The sequence below is a fragment of the Scomber japonicus genome, chromosome 2, assembly GCF_027409825.1.
Source record: "Scomber japonicus isolate fScoJap1 chromosome 2, fScoJap1.pri, whole genome shotgun sequence".
In the NCBI taxonomy this organism is placed as follows: Eukaryota; Metazoa; Chordata; class Actinopteri; order Scombriformes; family Scombridae; genus Scomber; species Scomber japonicus.
This window is the reverse complement of record NC_070579.1, coordinates 4,386,828-4,406,357: the sequence shown is the minus strand read 5'-3', so window position 1 is coordinate 4,406,357 and position 19,530 is coordinate 4,386,828. Positions and strand designations below refer to the sequence as shown.

The 19,530-nt window shown below is 38.5% G+C and overlaps 1 long non-coding RNA gene across 1 annotated transcript; it reads left to right on the top strand.

Annotated features, from left to right (window-relative positions):
* Window positions 1-1,003: 1,003 nt before the first annotated feature.
* On the top strand, window positions 1,004-4,023 carry LOC128367461 (uncharacterized). The gene is made up of 3 exons (XR_008321924.1): window positions 1,004-1,046; window positions 1,166-1,205; window positions 3,957-4,023. It is a non-coding gene; the product is annotated as an uncharacterized LOC128367461 (long non-coding RNA).
* The last annotated feature ends 15,507 nt before the right edge of the window (window positions 4,024-19,530 follow it).

Here is a 19,530-nt window from a genome sequence, read left to right as displayed (position 1 = left end):
AGCTTGCCTTTTAATTATTGGACAATTTGTTGTTTTTCTGGAAGGCTAACTTTGGCATACTTAGCTCCGTGTTTGGTGTCAAAATGCCAACGTAGATTGTACTCTTTGACAACCGACATTGCCTTATAACACAAAAGACATACACTGTGGATACACTGCAATCTATTCTGCAATCACTTCGCGGGTAGCATGATCGGCATGACACGCTTTTGACTTATTTATTTTAAGACAATCAGACCTTTTAAGTTCTCACGGGCCACATAAAATGACATGGCAGGCCACATTTGGCCTGCGGGCCTTGAGTTTGACACATGTGCCCTAGATAGATAGATAGATAGATAGCTTGAATCAGCTGTTCTCATATGTGTTGAAGGCCCCCAGGTGCAATTAATTGTAGGGGCTTCCCAGGCAGTTTTCAGAGTGAACACCTGGGTGAGTTAGATAGATAGTGATAGTGAAATAGATACTTTATTGATCCTTCAAAGGAAGTTGCTTGGTTATAGCAGCTATAGCTACACATAACATTAAAATCTGTAACTACCCAATGGAAAAACTAAAAGTAATTACTAATTACCCCAAAATTGTATTAATAAAACAAGTATGTATGTGCATATATGGAATAAATAAAAATAAAATACTGTGTGCAAAAAGTGCCAGAGAAAGCTAAATATCTCTTTAATCTTTGACAGTTTGAGCTGTAGATGGTTGCGGTTGCACCAGTTTACAAAGTTCCCACCAGTGTGCCTGTTCTCCTTCTCACCTCCTCCCCTGATAAAACCAATAACTGCTGAATCATCATGTTTTGCTGTAAAGACCTGACACATATTTCACTGATAAAACCTCTTCCTCTTGTCTTCTTCTAAATGTTCTTACATTTCTCACTAAATTCAAAGGGTGGGGATCTAAATGTTCAAATAAGGTCATGGTGCCACTTTGAGGGCATGGCTGTGGTTTCCCTCTTTATAAAAACGTCCCTTCTCTCTGATTGTATTTACTGCAGCAGCACTGAGACACTGAGAGGAAAGAATCCAAGAAGACCAAAGCAGGTAAAAGAAACACTTCAATATCTGCACTAGGGTTTTCACATAAGATGATAACATGTAAAACGTATATTCAATAACAGAAAAAGCAGGTTATCTGATAAATGTCTGTATATTTTCTACAGTTTTTTCAGACTAAAAGAACTTCTGACAACATCGATGAAAGTGAGCAGCATTTTTTTCTTTTTTACACTGATGACTATTTGAAGTATTGTTGGGGTGTTACTGCTTTAATTTATTGCTTCACTATACCCATTACTAATACTCACTAGAGCACTGAATTTGTACCTATCTGCTGCTGAACATGGTCCTCCACAAATGTACTTTTTCTCCTTGTAACATTTGCTAAACACTACAGTTTCCAGCTGTTACAGTAGTGTGGGTTTTATTTAAAGACTAGTCCCATTTTTTTTTGTGGTTTGTATAGCAATGAGAGTCTTGCACCTATTTTTCTCATACACTTTATTTGCCAGAGTATCTCTTTTTGTTACTATACTTCCACCACAGCTCAACAGGGAAACACTAAGGGCCTGATTAACGCAGCGCACTGAGGTTTGCGTCTTGCAACTGTGCAAGATAGTACACACTGTCCATTTAGTACGTTTACCATAATGAATGTAATATTAGTAGTTTACCGTAATGAATATAATATTAGTAGTTTACCGTAATGAATGTAATATTAGTAGTTTAACCGTAATGAATGTAATATTAGTAGTTTACCATAATGAATGTAATATTAGTAGTTTAACCATAATGAATGTAATATTAGTAGTTTACCGTAATGAATGTAATATTAGTAGTTTACCATAATGAATGTAATATTAGTAGTTTAACCGTAATGAATGTAATATTAGTAGTTTAACCGTAATGAATGTAATATTAGTAGTTTAACCGTAATGAATGTAATATTAGTAGTTTACCTTAATGAATGTAATATTAGTAGTTTACCTTAATGAATGTAATATTAGTAGTTTAACCGTAATGAATGTAATATTAGTAGTTTACCATAATGAATGTAATATTAGTAGTTTAACCGTAATGAATGTAATATTAGTAGTTTACCTTACCCTCTTCCACTAGAACCTGATCACATTTATAATCAATATATTAGTTAACCTCTTCCACTAGAACCTGATCACATTTATAATCAATATATTAGTTAACCTCTTCCACTAGAACCTGATCACATTTATAATCAATATATTAGTGAACCTCTTCCACTAGAACCTGATCACATTTATAATCAATATATTAGTTAACCTCTTCCACTAGAACCTGATCACATTTATAATCAATATATTAGTTAACCTCTTCCACTAGAACCTGATCACATTTATAATCAATATATTAGTTAACCTCTTCCACTAGAACCTGATCACATGTATAATCAATATATTAGTTAACCTCTTCCACTAGAACCTGATCACATTTATAATCAATATATTAGTTAACCTCTTCCACTAGAACCTGATCACATTTCATTTTGTTCTTGCAGCTTTCTGCTCGTCCAAACTCTCCATTAAGACACAAAACCCTCATTTAAATCCTGCTGTCTGCTCCTGTTGCTCCTGTTTTCATTTACAGTTATTCTTAGTAGATCACCTGCAAACGAAACGCACAATCTATTGCACCGTACACGCTATTTAGTACCCACTATTTGGGATCTTAGTAAATCAGACCCCAAGAGGGAATCTGATGCTCAAAAGACTGTAAATGTGTCAGATATCTCTTGATATAGTAACTCAGACTGCTGAAGCTTAATAGAAGCTGATCAGAGACTTTAAATGATTGTGTGGAAACACTGTGGATAATTCTGATAAAACTATCAGTGACATTCGGGAAGTAGGACTTAAGTCTGTTTTTTATGTGTACACTCAGTGAAGTAACATAGGAAGCGCTGCAGACATGTACAAACACACACACACACACACACACACACACACACACACACACACACACACACACAGGGTGTGTTCATGCTGTATATGAAGCTATACAGTATTTTTCAGGATTGATAGCTACGTTACACAGATTATACTTTCAACAATAGATTCAACAAAAAGACCCAAACAAATGACTCGTTCTTTACTCGGCTCAATAATACAAATACTAGAAGACAAATATTTCTGGATTTACATTACGGGACTAAATTGAATCTTATGTGTCAGTCTCCATCACCACAAAGCAAACATTAGAACAAAGAGCAACAATCAAAGCATCATACTGACAATGAGCCATCTGAGAGACAGATACTGATCAACAGCGACGCATCTGGATATCAATTTAGACTCATATCATGCAGTTCACCTTTTCACCAGCAGATGGAGACAAAACACTCTTAATAAGCACATAGATTTCATTCACCTCCACCTACCAAACCATCACTTTACGTACTGCAATACTTCAGCAGGTGATACATTAGCATATGAGATAACAAAATAATTATGAATATATTTTTTTGATTTTGATTTTTTAAATTTACTTCTTTTATTAAACTAACCCTAACCCATCGCAACATACATTTTATCCTCTTATTCTATGTAAGCTTAATTTTATATGCAATTTACCACTGTATGTGTTGCTTTTATATCCTGTATAAATGCATTTGATCTTTTATGTTAAGCACTTTGAATTGCCTTGTTGTTGAAATGTGCGACACAGATAAACTTCCCTTGCCTTTACCCTAACCCTTATCTTTGTCCTGAAATGCTGCTGCTTTATATGAAGGTGTCACATGAATTCAATAAAACTATAACTGTAACAAATCTTAAGTGTTAATGAAACTCAGTGTGAATTAAACAAAGGCTTTACCTGCAGTAGACATGTACTGTCCACATAATTTCCCTGTTTTGAATCCTCTGTATGATGATGCTGTTTGTGTAAAAGGCTCAGTCAGTGAACTTGATCTGTGTGCAGATGGCTGGTCTCTACTGGTTGGCGTTGGTCTTCTTCCTGTCAGCTGGAAACACTGCAGATGCTGTGAACCAGAACGACCTCGAAACTATTGTAGATGGCATCCAAGGACAGTGAGTTAACTCATGCTCTATTCACTGAAAGAATATTGGCTCGTGAGAGAAACATCCTTCATTTTTTTGGGGCTTAATGCTGCCTTCCCTTTACCTGGGAAGTTGGACTTATACAGTACTGTGCAAAAGTCTTAGGCCACCACCATCATACAAACAGAAAATACAGGAAATATGTACACAAAATGTAATTATTAATTATCATTATTAATTAAGGTTCCATTCCATTCAGGTTTAAGAGAGCAAGGCTCCTGCTGTTGGGGAGGTCTGAATACTTACACTCTTTAGCCTATAGAAGCTGTTTTCTTTTCTGTTTTTAATACTGCAGAAACATTTCCTGTATTTTCTGGTTGTATTCTAATAAAGAGACACTTATATTATTATACATGGTCATTATAGCATTACTAAAACAACTAATCTAATGGTGGCCTAAGACTATTGCACAGTACTGTATATCTATGGACTATAAAGCAAAGTGATGAGGGACTTTGGGGTGTGTCAGCTGAAAAAGATGATGTGGAAATGTCAGATTTTTAACAGAATTAGACAGATTTTCCTGATATTTACAGATAATGGGAGCCGAAGTTGTATATTATACAATCAAAAAATACATAAATGTGTATGCAGTATTAAAAAACAGAAGGAAAACAGCTTCTATAGGCTAAAGTGTGTAAGTATTCAGTCCTCCCCTTACACTTGAGCAACAGTAGGAGCCTTGCTCTCTTAAACCATAAATGGAATGGGACCTTAATTAATATTAATGATTAATAATTCATGTTAAATTTTGTGTACATATTTCCAGTATTTTCTGTTTGTATGATGTTGGTGGCCTAAGACTTTTGCACAGTACTGTATATATTCGAGAGTGAGTGTGTGTGTGTGTGTGTGTGTGTGTGTGTGTGTGTGTGTGTGTGTGAGAAACCCGAGATTTGTTTTTACGATAGATACTGATTCGTCCCTCTATCATCCATAAGGCCTGTGTTTATTTATGTGTTTTAAATAATTTAGTTTATTTATTTGTTGTAATTTTAGATAAATATTGTTATCAAGCATTTTGTCATCAGCCAGTTCAGCGTCCGTGACAACAAAGGGTAGCACACAAGAATAAAGCTTCAAAAATAACATTTCTTTTCAAATTACAACATAATAATGTTAGTCAGCGAAGTCTGTAATGAGTGAAATGTGTGCAACCAAAACAATAACCCTTACATGTCTGGCTGGTTGAGGTCTGTAAGGAAAAGAAGAGAGACTGTTTGACAAAGAAGCCAGTTAAATAGGTTGCAGCCTAAACTACCTATAGGTGCAGATAGTTTCCTGATGTCATCTCTAGTCCTGACCACTGGCTCCTGGCCCAGGAAGCAACCACTCCAGCAACATGGAGAGAGGGACGTCACAATATTTATTTACAGTTACAATTTATATGCATTTATTTCATTTCAGCTCAGTGCAGAGATATGAATTGGCTTTCCTGCGCTCTTCTATAATGACACGACACTGTCAACAACCACGTATCCGTATCCATAACATGCCGGCCCAATGACAAAACTAGACATTTCAGTCACTGAACAGATCTCCAGATTTATCTAGATTTTTTATCAAAACATCTAAGATACATGGTGGCATGTTGTGTATGTTTTTTCTTTTGGCAGGTATGGGACACCTGGCATGTTCAGTCTGGCTGTTAGGATCCCAAACAACCCGAACCGGAACCTGGACGATGCCCTTCAAGACGTCTACACAAGTGACCCTGAGCAAGGTGTGAAAAATAGGATTAACAATGGTGAGGTGTACATCGGCACCAGGGTGGTTGCAGCCAAACCTCTGAGTGGGAATAGTGAACATGCAGAGTCACGTGTTGTGGACCAATTGAACAACTTACGCAACAATGCTAATGCTAATGATAACGATATGTTGCTTTTCTATGTTTATGCCTCCCCATGTGTCAACAAATGTTCAAGCAGAGCACATCACCAAAGCATCCTTGAAAGAATAAAACGCATTAAGCTATGGAGTAGTTACGCTGTTGTGTTTTCTACAATATTCCAACCCAACACTAGATGGACCAGTACTGATCAGGAAAGGAGTAAAGCCCTTCGACTGCTTGGGAAATCAGTAGGTTTAAACAACATATTTCGTTGTCAAAGAGTTGATCGTCGGACATCATGCAACAGCTGCTCCAATGATAATCGAGTTGCAAACATTTGTGTTTCAGGTTGAGGGTTGCAGACTCAGTGATGGTAGCAGAGACAAGATAAGTTCTTAGGACTGCTGTGATTCAGGTCATACTGATTTGCAGGGACATGAAGAGTATACAGACTAGTAGCTAAGGCCACTGCAACATTGCCCTCAAACATTATTTTAATTATTACTGCTGCCACTATTGTCATAATTACAGCCAAACTATAACAGTGATGTTACAGAACAAAAACACCAGGTGATTGTTCAACAACAAATCTCAATATCATGGATAAACATGAAGGTTTTTTTTAGCCATGTTAGCAGCAATACATCAGGATTGTCAATGTTGGCTGGATTGCTATGACATCTGCTACAGACCTTCATGATCCCCAGAAGATAAATAGTAAAAAACAAACAAACATTAAAATCCTTTGTTTGGTTTAAGACCAAATCAATATAAAACTAAATCATGACACTCCCATCAGTCTCTTCTGTACTCATGCTAAGACTCTGAGCTAAGATTGTGAACATTACATTTGCTTAATATCAACATGTTACAATTATCATTTGAGAGCATGATGTGAGCATTGCTGTGTTTAAGGACAGGCTCACAGAGCTGTAGACTCTAAATCTAAACATACATCTTTAAAATACAATCAGCTAAAATGACATGTGAAAACATGAATGAGTAGAGGGGACAGTAAAGTGAGGAGAAGAAGGGGGGCCACATGTTGGAACTATTTTTCTTATTCAATCATCCCGTAATATCAGTACACGTTCCTGTAGATTTGTAAACCTGAACTCAACAGCAGTTCAACGAACTGAAATCTTTAATGCTTAAAATGCACTTGTTTCTTTTTCATCCTACAAGATTTAATAACTATCGCCTCAGTGATGGGTCACACCAGATCTATAATCTATTTGCACGTGCTTGTGAAACAGGTGGTGGTGGAAGCTTGATGATATAGTGACTTACGTGCTTTCAGTAGCAAACTAGAGGATAAATCGACCCAGGTAATTCAAACATATAAGTACTTCCCATTCATTGATCATCATGACTGACTACAATCATTTAACATCTCTTGTAAAGCAGTTTGTTCTCTAGTAGAGCAGATTTTCATGAAACTGCATTTCAACTGCGGTGTGACAACAAGGTCAATGAGATATCTTCCTCCCTTTTGAACTTTACAGTTCTCCGTTCCCTGAAAGGCCAACAGTGTCAAAATGGTTTGCAATTGATCAATGGGGCGAAAACAAATGCTAAAATACACCAAAATGTAATGTTATGTGAATTATCCTCACTATTTACAGCCTTTTATAGTCATGCTACTCTGTTCTGTAATGCATTTCCAAATCTAAAGTCCTTTTCTTTTTGATTAAAGATTTGCTAAGCATAATTTCTCTTCTGTCTGCGTGTCAGTCATTTGGGAACCTTCACATGATAGTATTTTCAGGTACTACTCAAGCTATTTAATTAAAGCCTCTATACTCTGTAATTCACTCACAGGTGTTTTCACTAATGACCAAAATAGACCAGGCATAGATGTGTGGGCATGACAGTGCTCGTCTCTATTTTTATGTGGCTTGTCTTTTTTTCCTCTATGTGTGGCTTTGTGGGCCAGCAACAGGTTAATACTATAAACTGTAAGTAACCTGTTTAAAAATGATTAAAATACCTCATAGTGTGTGATGATGCAATGCTACACAGCAGTGCCACCTTGTGGGATTCTTTTTGCATTGCATATTAAAATAAACAAATGTGTAACCATGATCCTGTGGTTAAAACAATCTAGTTGATTAATTTCCAGTTAATATAACCTACACTTCCAAACCCTGCATAACCCACTGTATTATCACTCAGCAAAACTCAACATGCCTATTTGATTAATATTAGTATTAGTTAAAATCCCCATTAATGTTTTTTAATGCCCAACAACATCTTATGTTCTTTATAGAGCAGAACCACTGTCACAGACACTGTTAATGAAGGGCAGGCTGTTAAATAATGAAATATAAAACAGGGTGAACTGCTAGCTTACAGATTGAACACTGTTTAACTACTTAAAAAGAAAAGAAAAGAAAAGACAGACCAGAATGATGCTGAGCCAAGCTTTAATCAGAAAAACAGAACATGAGAGGATTTGTCAATGATGTACATAATGATTGAATACATGAATGAATACAATGACATGAGCACTGTAAATACACAAAACCTACTTTTTTCTTGACAGTTAATTTGTAACTACATGAAAAGTATCTATAAACTTCAGTTTTCCATCAGCAAGAAGTGACATTAAATGTAAGAGGCCACATTCCCTTTGATGCCACATAGATATATGAGAAGATGACCAACAAATGATCCCCCTTTGAATTTATGTTTTTCATGTTCTTCCAAAGCAAGCCACACTTTTTTCTTAAAATCAAGTGTTATGACGACAACCAGTCTGCCATTTTTATACACTTGACCATTACCAATTATTATTATTTCTTCTACTTTGACTTCACCTTACTCAAGAGAGTAGGTTTGTTCTCTTGATTTGCAGGTTTGTTCTCTTGATTCGCAGGTTTGTTATGCCTGTAAAAAAAAACCAACAGAAAATGTTTAGTAGAGCGGCATCGTGATGGCCTAACAGTTAAAATCTGTTCCACATAACTATAACATCCATGGTTTGATTCCAGCCAGGGACTGTTTGTTTTCTCATTGTTTGTCCCCCTACTGCTCCTAAAAGACTTTAACAGTGAGACCATCAGACACTGAAGATGGTAATTTTGTCCTGTGTTCGACCTTACTGTAAATGATTAATAACAAGTCTAAAAGAAACTGGAAACAACTATAAAGAAACTAAAGAAAGGTGAAGCTGAGCTGTTGTTTGAGTGAAGTTTAACCTGAACCTTAATCACATTTAAACCAGAAGAATATGATGTTGGGAAACTGGTTCCAACCGACTCTTCCTCGACAATGACAGATCAAATATGGAAACACACTGGAAACAAATATATTGATCTGCCTCTTATAGCCCTTTCAGACCAAGGACCAGGGTCGGACCAGAGTTAGTTGACCAGGGCTAGTTGGCCAGGGTTAGCTGACAAGGATGTGGCTATTCTTTGGGACATTCAGACCCAGTCAGTCAGCCCTGGTTAATCCCTGGTCAGGACCATTCAGACAGGATCTGGCAGAACATTCCTGCTTGTTTACATGCAACAGTCTTTTGTAATTGTCCCACAGTTGTTAGCAACCTTTGTGGACCACTGACATTGAAATCAACCCTGGACATTGAAATCAACCCACCTCTCGATCAGGGTCACCTACAGTAGGAGGGCCAGGCAATCAGGGTTGAACTGACGTCTGTCTGAGCAACACTGTCCTTTGAATTGCTGTGTTCTGTCACTGGCAATGTGAAATATGTTCTGATCTTAAACTTACATTTGCCATTCATATCATCTTGATAAAGATTTTTAAGTGCAGGTCACACCTGCAACGTTTAACTCTTGATTGTATCAATGGTGGAAAGTATGTCTAGGTCTGTATTTGAATAGTTTTGAAGACAACTGGGTTTCTATAATTATACATTAAAAAACAGGTTGAAGATGGAACTGATGTTTCCATTATTTTAGTGCTGTGAGCTCTTGTATAATGTCAATGTGTAGTTGTGTCTTCTTGACACATTTCAGATGTCTATGAGTTGTTAACAGCTCCACCAAATAGTGGTGTTTCCCTCTAAACTTCTCACATGGTTTAATTTCAATAAATGTTCTAATGATCCAATATTTCAAGATTAGAGAAAAAGTCCAAAAACTGAAAATACATTTATGTGTCAGAACTTTTTGGTTTTATTTTGGTGTGTGTGTTTCCCTTGTCTTTTCTAGCTTCCTTCCCTTGTGTTGATTGCCGCCCTTCCCCTAATGTGCTACACCTGTGTCTCGTTATCTTCCAGTGTATATATGTGGTGTGCGCTTTCCCTTCTGTGCCAGATTGTCTTGTCGGATTACTGTCAGTGTTCCAGTGTCAGTTTCCCAGTAATTATTTTTAGTCTTATTGACCAGTTTTGCTTTTTGGATTCTGAGTTTTTGCCCAGTGTTTCGTACCTCTGTCTTGTGAATTGGATTTCCTAGTTTTTGAATTTTGGACTGATTAAATGTCTTAAGAACTCTTCTTCCTTGTGTCGTTCTGAGTCCACCTGGTCTGTGCCTGATACTTTCCACATATTATTACAAATAATGAGTCAGTCACGGTCAGTTTACTTTTAACACTTTAAGTTAAACTTAGCTGATAATACTTCTGTACTGAAGTTATATTTTTTATTTTTTTACATTGTGGTATTTATACTTGTACTCAAGTAATGGAGTGCACAGCATAATAATAAAAGATTATTTTTTTCAGAAACTTTGAAGGATATTGACTCACCCTGCATTTACAATTGCTGCTACAAGACCAGCTTCATATTTCGGGTCCCTGTGAGCCGAACATCCAGCAGACAGAAGGAAGATCAGTGTCAAAGTGATCCACAACAGGTTGGCCATCTGCAAACAAAGGTAAATAATAGAGCACATTATTGTTACAAAGACAGTTCATGCATCTTGGGCTCACATGATAACAGCATCTAAAGTTACATTGAAATTCATCTCAAATTAGCCATTGTTCTCTCTCTCAAACAACAGAGAGAAAAGCAGCGGCAGCATTTTCTACATACAGTTGGGGACCGGTTGTTGCCCTGTGCCAGAACAAAAACATTTTCACCTGCTTGCTAGTTTTTCATAATATAATGCACAGACAGTATTTCATAAAGTTTCACTGTCACTTTTATAACAAAATCCAATCTATCTTTCAAAGTAGATCTTTTACCTTTCGGAGAAGAATGTCTGATGGATGCTCTGAAGTCGTCCAATTCTTCTGTTGTCTCCTCAGTGTGAGAGTGCAGAGTGCAGTGAACACAGTCAGAAAGAACAGGCTTTTTTAAAGAGAAGAGGAGGATTATGGTCAACCCCTTCAGTGGCACCATTCCCTTGTATGAACATTCAAATTGTTATCTTTTCCGTTATTCAAAAGTGAGAAAGAAAGAGAAGATCAGTTAGAAGTTGGACCGGCACTGTGTGGGATCATACATCGTTTTCTGACAGCAAGAAGATTTACATTTTCACTCCACGTCCACTACACACTGTCATTATCTGCAGTGCACCTCCGGTCACCTAGCAACCTCCCACCCCCACCCAACTCCCTCTATGAACACCTTCCACACTACCACACACACATACACACCAACACACTCTGATTAATCTCATTTGAGCGTTGTACTTGTCTTTATGTACTTTCTGGTTGGTTGTTTGTTGATTTTCTCTTTTTTGTTCTGTGTTGCTTCTGTTTGTTATTTTGTTACCTCCTCTGTCCTCTCTTCAATGTGTATTATTACCCCCTCCCTGAGCTACTGCCTTATCATGGTGGAGGGGTTTGCGTGTCCCAATGACCCCAGGAGCTCAGTTGTCTGGGACTTTATGCCCCTGGTAGGATCAGCCATGGCAAACAGGTCCAGGGACTATGTCTCTCGGCTGGCCTGAGAACGCCTCGGGATCCCCTGGGAAGAGCTGGACGAAGTAGCTGGGGAGAGGGAAGTCTGGGCTTCCCTGCTTAGGCTGCTGCCCCCGACCAGACCCTGGATAAGCGGATGGATGGATGGATGGATGGATAGATGGATGGATTATTATTATCACAAATAAATACATTTTAAAAAGTAAAAAATAAGTATCTTGACTATTCAGCCTATAATGTGCACTTTACATTTTATGTTCAGTGTTTTTTACTTACTTACTTACTAAATGTAAGTTTCCAAGAAACTGAGGAGCACTCTCTGTATCCAGGTGCTCATGCCTTTATCTGAAATGTTGAAGTATTCAAACTGTTTCATGCAAAAATGACAGGGTTAAACTGAGAATGAAGCAGGCTTTAGTTTGACTCCTCTTATCTAAGAGAGCATAAATAAAGATAACTCACTATTATGTTACACAGTCTAGTAGAATATGTTCTTGTATGATATGTATACAGTGTGTATAAAGAGGCGGTTCTCTCTGCCATCGCCAGTCTGTTAAGCTCAGTGGGACGACACTATTTGTTCTGTTTGGCCTACAGAATCCAAACTATGTAAAACTTTATATTATTGGTATTTGCAGTTTAGCAAATGATTGACATACAGACCAGAATGGATGCTGAGCCCAGGTTTAATCATAAAAACGCAAAATATTGAGAGATGCTTTACAGAAATACAGAGTACAATGATATAAGGTCTGTAAATACAGGACGACAACTTTTGTTCTTCATTTCAACACAAAATATTGCTTCAAAGACAAAACACTTTTTTTTTTTCAAGTACTGAAAGTTTACACTGAGAGCATGGTCAAATATATGTCCTTTAGTGCTCAACCCAAAGTCAGTGGAGGACATAATGATTTAAACTTTGTTCTGACAGTGGTCATAATTTGTTATAATAAAAACATAACACTGGTACATTGGTAACATTTCAACGCTGGAATTAATGTGTTTCAAACAATCTGGCTTTAGATGGGAGACATACAATCACTATGAAAAAGTTTGATATTAGATTGTCATATATGATTACAGTCCACCACTTTGGTCAATCATAAATCGCTCAACAGCTACTGAATGGATTATCGACAGTGATGTACTTTTTTTGTTTGATTGAAATGTCTCAATAAGTACTACTAGATGGATCACCGTGAAAGTGTGTTTACTTTTCTTCTGGCGCCATCATCAGGCCAAAATGTTAAGTTGTCCGATATATTACTATCACGTTCCTGACAAACTAAATGCACACGAAAGTGGAATGGGGAACATAGTAAACCGTATAACTGTCATTGTAAGCACGTTAGCATACTAGCATTAGCATTAAGCTCAAAGCACTGCTGTGGTTGAATACACACAGTCACAAGCATGGCTGTAGATTCTTCATCTTGCTATTAAGCACAATGAGTCTGGCTTAGTTAAAGTGGATTTGTTCTCAAGTTCTAACAAAAACGTTTCCCCTGAATCACACTTCACCCAGAACTTAACTATACTCTGCGACCCCATCGCCTGCCCCTGCCCCTGCCTCTACCTCTACCCCTTCCTCTGCCCCTGCCTCTACCTCTACCCCTTCCTCTGCCCCTGCCTCTACCTCTACCCCTTCGTCTGCCCCTGCTTCTACCTCTACCCCTGCCCCTTCCTCTACGCCTTCCCCTTCCTCTACGCCTTCCTCTACCCCTGCCCCTTCCTCTACGCCTTCCCCTTCCTCTACGCCTTCCCCTTACTCCGTCCCTGCCCCTTCCTCTACCCCTGCCCCTTCTTCTACCCTTGCCCAATCCTCTGCCCCTGCCCCTTCCTCTACCCCTTCCCCTTACTCTACCCCTGCCCCTTCCTCTTCGCCTTCCCCATACTCCGTCCCTGCCCCTTCCTCTACCCTTGCCTCTTCTTCTACCCTTGCGCAATCCTCTGCCCCTGCCCCTTCCTCTACGCCTTCCCCATACTCCATCCCTGCCCCTTCCTCTACCCCTGCCCCTTTCTCTACTCTTGCCCAATACTCTGCCCATGCTCTCTGCTCTTCCACTGCCACCCTGACCCAAATTACCATTTGTGTTGCCTTGAGGAGCCTGTGTAGGTACAGTAGATAGTTTTGTGTCATCTGAAACACAATAGTCTGCAACTTGAGAACCATCGGAGCAACTGGTGCACGCCATCGCAGAACTGCCTCTGTCACATCTGAATATGTTGTCTAGACCGACTGACGTCCCAAGCTGCTCAAGGGCTGTACGTCGTTGTTGAGGATTATTGGGCTGACCATTGGGGGGTTGCAGTATTTTAGAAAACACCACAGCATAACTCTGCCATTGCTGAGTCTGATTTATTTGTTGGAGGATGTTGTCACTATTTGTTTGGCTTGAACATTTTTCAACACAGGGGGAGGAGGAAACATAGAAAAGCAACATATCATTATCATTAGGATTCTGCTTTTGGAATAGATCGTTCAAGTAATCCGCAACACGTGACTCTGCTCGATCAATGCCCTCGGACTGCTTCAGATCTGTAGCTGCAATCACCCTGCTGCCGTTGTACACCTCACCACGGTCGATCGTAGTCTTCACATCGTTACCAGGGTCACTTGTGAAGACTTGCTGAAGGTTTTGGTCAGTGTTCTGGGTCTGGTTGTCTGGGATACTTACAGCCAGACTGAACATGCCACTTGGTTCATACCTGCCAAAGGAAAAAAATAAAAACAACATGCCATCATGTATATTAGATATAGCTATGTTTTATAAATTGATGAATAAGGCAATAACCTAAATTTACCACTACGTGGCACTGTTGCTATCTTAATCCCGTTTACTGTGTGACATTGCAGCATGTCTATGACCGCTGCAGGACACAGTAGACCGGAAGTTTCTGCCATCTAAAATTGTATTGTGGGTATTCAAAATATCGTTTTAGGACATGTTACAGATGGTTGTGCAGTTTGGTACAAACATACAAAAAACAAACAAACAGGAGTGTTAAATTGGTTTAGTTGGTAGCCTATTTGTTCAGTATTTGGGGTTTTATGTGTACTTATTTGCAAAAACTATTCTATTAATTAGACTTAACTCTTTAACTGGTTGAGTGTTGTTTGGTGTTTCAAATTCATACATGAAAATCACCCACAAGCGTGAGAGCACTTAATTGGGTTGTGAATTTTACTATGCAGTCCAGAGCGGCGGAAGCTTCTCTGGAGAGCTGCCGCGTGAGGAGACGTTCTTGGCCTGACTGAATTTCGTGAGTGACGGTTTCAATAATTTCATTATTTTCTTCATTAGCTCTGTTAACATAGCCTTAACGTTAGCTCCAGGCAAGCCCGGATCCCGAACCCCAGGGGCCTCGAGCTCCCAGAGGCCTCCGTCACTTAGTGTTTTTTTTTCTTGTGAGTAGACCTCATTAATACACGCACCTATTGTCACCCACGTTGTCGTCGGATACATGTCCTCATTGGCTTTGGAGACATGTGTTGCCTCATCCTAAGCACTGATTGACTGGTGTGTCGTGTCGTATGAAACAGGAGGAGCTCATGGACGTAAACAAAACAGTCACGTGTCCCACAGATGCACACGTAGGTCAGGAAATGACGTAAAAGGGACCTATATGGTTTGTTCCGCGTGTGTTACGTTACGTGTTGGACTAAATACATGGATGGACATATTGAGGAGAGTATTCCGGTTAGAAGGAAACGGATTTCATATTTCACAAGAATGGATACTTGGCGAGCTGTACAGAAAGTCCTGAGTTATAAGATGATCGTTGTGGATAAAGGGAAGACTTTGAAGGTATGTAGCATTATAGCTGTTTTTACTTTAGCTGAGGGGCTAGCCGAGCTAACCGCTAATACTATTACGGCTGTGAGCAACCATATAATACACGTGAGTGGTCTTGAATGAATCAGGACAATCTAAGCTTTCTAACAATGTACGGCATGAATATACATGTTTAAGGGTTGGTGTTTAAAACATTCAGAAGAACTTGTGGCTACCTCCCAACTTCCGGTCCGTCCCGGAGGCGGAACAGCGTGTTTTAAGTGTCTGCAGTTTCGATCCTTCATGTTGGCTGAAATAGACAAGTCACCCTCAAACATGCTGAAAACCAGATTGAAGTTTGGCCTGCAGTTAGTCATCCCTAATGTTTATGTGGCTTTGAGGATGTTCCTCACGTTGCCTGTGACAAACTGAATCAAAAATGAGCCTGAAGTCCTTTTATCATTACTGGCAACAGAGTCTGAACCTGTCAGAGAGACTTTACCTGGACCTGTTGTGGAGGAGTTTGCTAGGAAAAAGGTAATTGCATAAGGGAGCTACTCTAATGTATGTATGTGTGTGTGTGTGTGTGTGTGTGTGTGTATGTGTGTGTGTGGTTAATGTGCATTGTGTTTTTTTTATGACTCAAACATTTGTTGTTGGGATGTTTGATATTGTGGAGATTCTAAAAACAGGTTGTTTGCTATTCTTTGAAGTGTTTCTGCATATCTGAGTGTAGACTGTTTTGATAACACACACACACACACACACACACACACACAGCATGTGCTGAGAGTCTGGTGTTGAATTTATCAGTCAGTGTGAATCCTGTGCAAATACAGGAGTTTCCATCCACACTTGTGCTCTAGTAAACTAGTTGTCTGTTGTGTTGGTGCACATACGTGTGTGTGTGTGTGTGTGTGTGTGTGTGTGCGTGTGCGTGCCTGTGAAAGGGCCTCTAAGAGTCTGGCCCAAGGGCCTCTGAATTCTTAATCCAGCCTTGGCTACAGGACATATATCACTTGAAGAATTAAAGCAAGAGAGATAACGTAACGTTAATGTTAGTTAACAAGCCTCCGGCCTCTAGTTGTAGTTAGCTTGTGCATTACTCGACTGACACCCGATCATACTGTAAACAGCATATCTTTGATGTTTCATATAGCGTCTGACTGTAAACTGTGAGGTTGCTCATTTGAATTTATATGTCAAAGACAATGTGGCAGAGGATATTTAATATGAATATAATATGAATAATATTTCATTAAATGTTGTTGATGAATGTTGAATCACACACTCAGGGTGGGTCCATGTAGATCAAATATTTAACCATGTCCATATAAATGGGATACAGATGTAGTTTTCAAGCAGAAATGTACATTGAACATGTTTCTTTTAATCTTTGCACTTTCATCAAACTGTACTGTCCTCTGTCCGTCCGTTTTCTGCCGCTTATACGGGGTCGGGTTGTAGTTCTGCTTGAATTTCCTCTCAAAATGCAGATTGATGATTTCAAGCCCTAACCTCCCTAGAGGGGTCGTATCCTTCTCACCTTTTTCACCCATGACCCGTTTTCATGTCTGCAAATTACACATTAGACAGATAAGCATTTACTGTTTACTATCAAATGACATAGTGGCGATTTTAGACTTTTTTTTAGCACCCCTAAATTTGATCTCAGAACCCCTAAAAATAAATAACCAATCACATAAAAACAAATTCCCATTAAAAATATAGACTGTGGCGGCTCACACTCTATATAATCCACTAGTGTCTCTGTCTCTGATACACACAGAGCTCAGAGCTGAGACAGAGCAGAGGACGAGAAGCTACCTTTAACCTCTGATATAGTTTACTGTCATTTCTCGTCGCTGCTCTCCGGTTGCTGTTTCATTCCTCCTCGCTGTTCTGTGCTAAAGGTCCGGACACTGAACGGAGGGACAGAGGTAGTCAGAGCCGGTGTTTCAGTTTCATTGGTGACCGGGTTAAATGGTGACTTTCATGTAGATGTTCTCTTAAAAGCCTTTAGTAGTTTAATCATTTTTAAATACACACTCATCTGTGTTTACTATCTAAGTTACGCTAAAGTTAAATTGTGTTAAGAAGACTCATTCACCTCTCGTCACGTATCTTATAATGTGAGACAGTCACCACTTAACACGGTCACCAGTTAAACCGAAACACTGGATGCTGCGGTCGAGCGAGCTAGAGAGTGAATGAAGAGAGGGAGCGCTGATAGTAAGAAAGCCGGTGAATCAGATCAATAAACGTTATTTTTCTGAATGTTTAACAGCGGGTACTTTCAACAGCACAAAATAAACTTCCAGACACACCTCAACTCAACCCCTCAGCCTCAAACCTCTGAATCTGAAACACCAGCGTGCTGTTTAAAACACAGCAGCAGCAATATTATGCTGCTTTGGTTGGTTCAGTTTTAAAGTGCATCTTTATTTCCATCTGTGCAATGAATCAACAATGATCCTGATCCACCTCTAAGTCATCTGGAAGTCAAGCATTTTATTGATAAGCAAAGACAGCTCAGTAATTTGAAGAAACAACGCAAACTTAAAACCATGTAGGAAAAGATATGCTTTTTTAAAAATAGTCCAATAAGTGCTTCAATGACATTTTTAAAAGTTATAACCTCTTAATGTTTCTGTCAGAGTGAACCAGCAGGATGCACTTGACTTAAAAATGTACAAAAACATTTTCCAGGGGGACCATGCTCTTGCAGGGCGTTGAATGGCAAATTCTCATTAAGAGGGGAGCACCCCTAAAGTTCTGATCCTACAATCCCCCTGGATATAACCCTTTCAAAGAAATGCTCTTAGAATGAACAGTTTCAGCTACTTTTAGCTTGAGACAAACTGGTATGAGAATATAAAGTATGACAAACAAAACCACACATTGAAAACTAAAGTACTGTAGGCTACTAATAAATTCAAGAATGTCTGCAAATTAGCATCAAACCCAAATTTAATGAGAGGTTAATCACTATCTTAACTGTTTTTAAACCATCCTGTTTATAAAATATCTTAAAAATTCATCATAATATACTTTCACATTACTCTGTCAATTTCCAGATAATGAATCTAAAATTAAGGACCTGTTAATTAAAGCCTGCAAATGATCCAAAAGTTAACTCACTCTTTCAAGATGCCATCTACAATTCCTGCAAGCTTAGTCTGGTCCACAGCAGCCAAACAGTTTTCAGCAGACAGGAAGACGGCCACCACCACCACCACCCAGCACAGGCCAGCCATCTGCACACAGATCAGGTTAATGAGCACAGTGATGATACTTTAAACAAAAAGTGTCTTCATTATTATGAGTAAAACAGGACTAATTATAATAACAAAAGGAAGTATATGCATATATGTTTCTGTTATTAAGCACAGGACCTGTCACTACTTAGCATGTGCTACCTACAGTATAGTTTAATCATTTATTAAACTTTGGCTTTTCATATTCAAATGTAATATATATTAAATATGCAAAAAAAGAGACAATTTAAAGTTATAGTTCATTATTTGATGTCGGGTGAGGGTTTCAAACCTGGCGAAAGTTGCTGATGAATTAAACAGTAGTCATAAAGGTCAGCATTAAATGTTCTATAATCTAACTTTTAAACAAGTAGCAATTATTTTCTATAACTTTGTTTAATCAAATATCAATAGGTGTCATTTAGACACAAGTTGATATGCTTTCTGAGATGAAAGGGAGGCTTCTTTTTCTGGGTATAGGGTTACACTTCCACCCATTTCTTTTGCAGTTTGTGCAGATTATGCAGCAGTTAAAAATAAAGTACATTTACTCAAAAACAAAAAGGACTTTGAACCCTAACCCTGCTTGAGATATTTGTACTTTACTTAAAAATTTCAATTCTATCCAGCTTTGTACTTATCTAATTACATTACATTTCAGAGAAATATTGTACTTTTTACACCACTACATTAACATTTGTCTTTACAGATTATAATTTTACATGATAA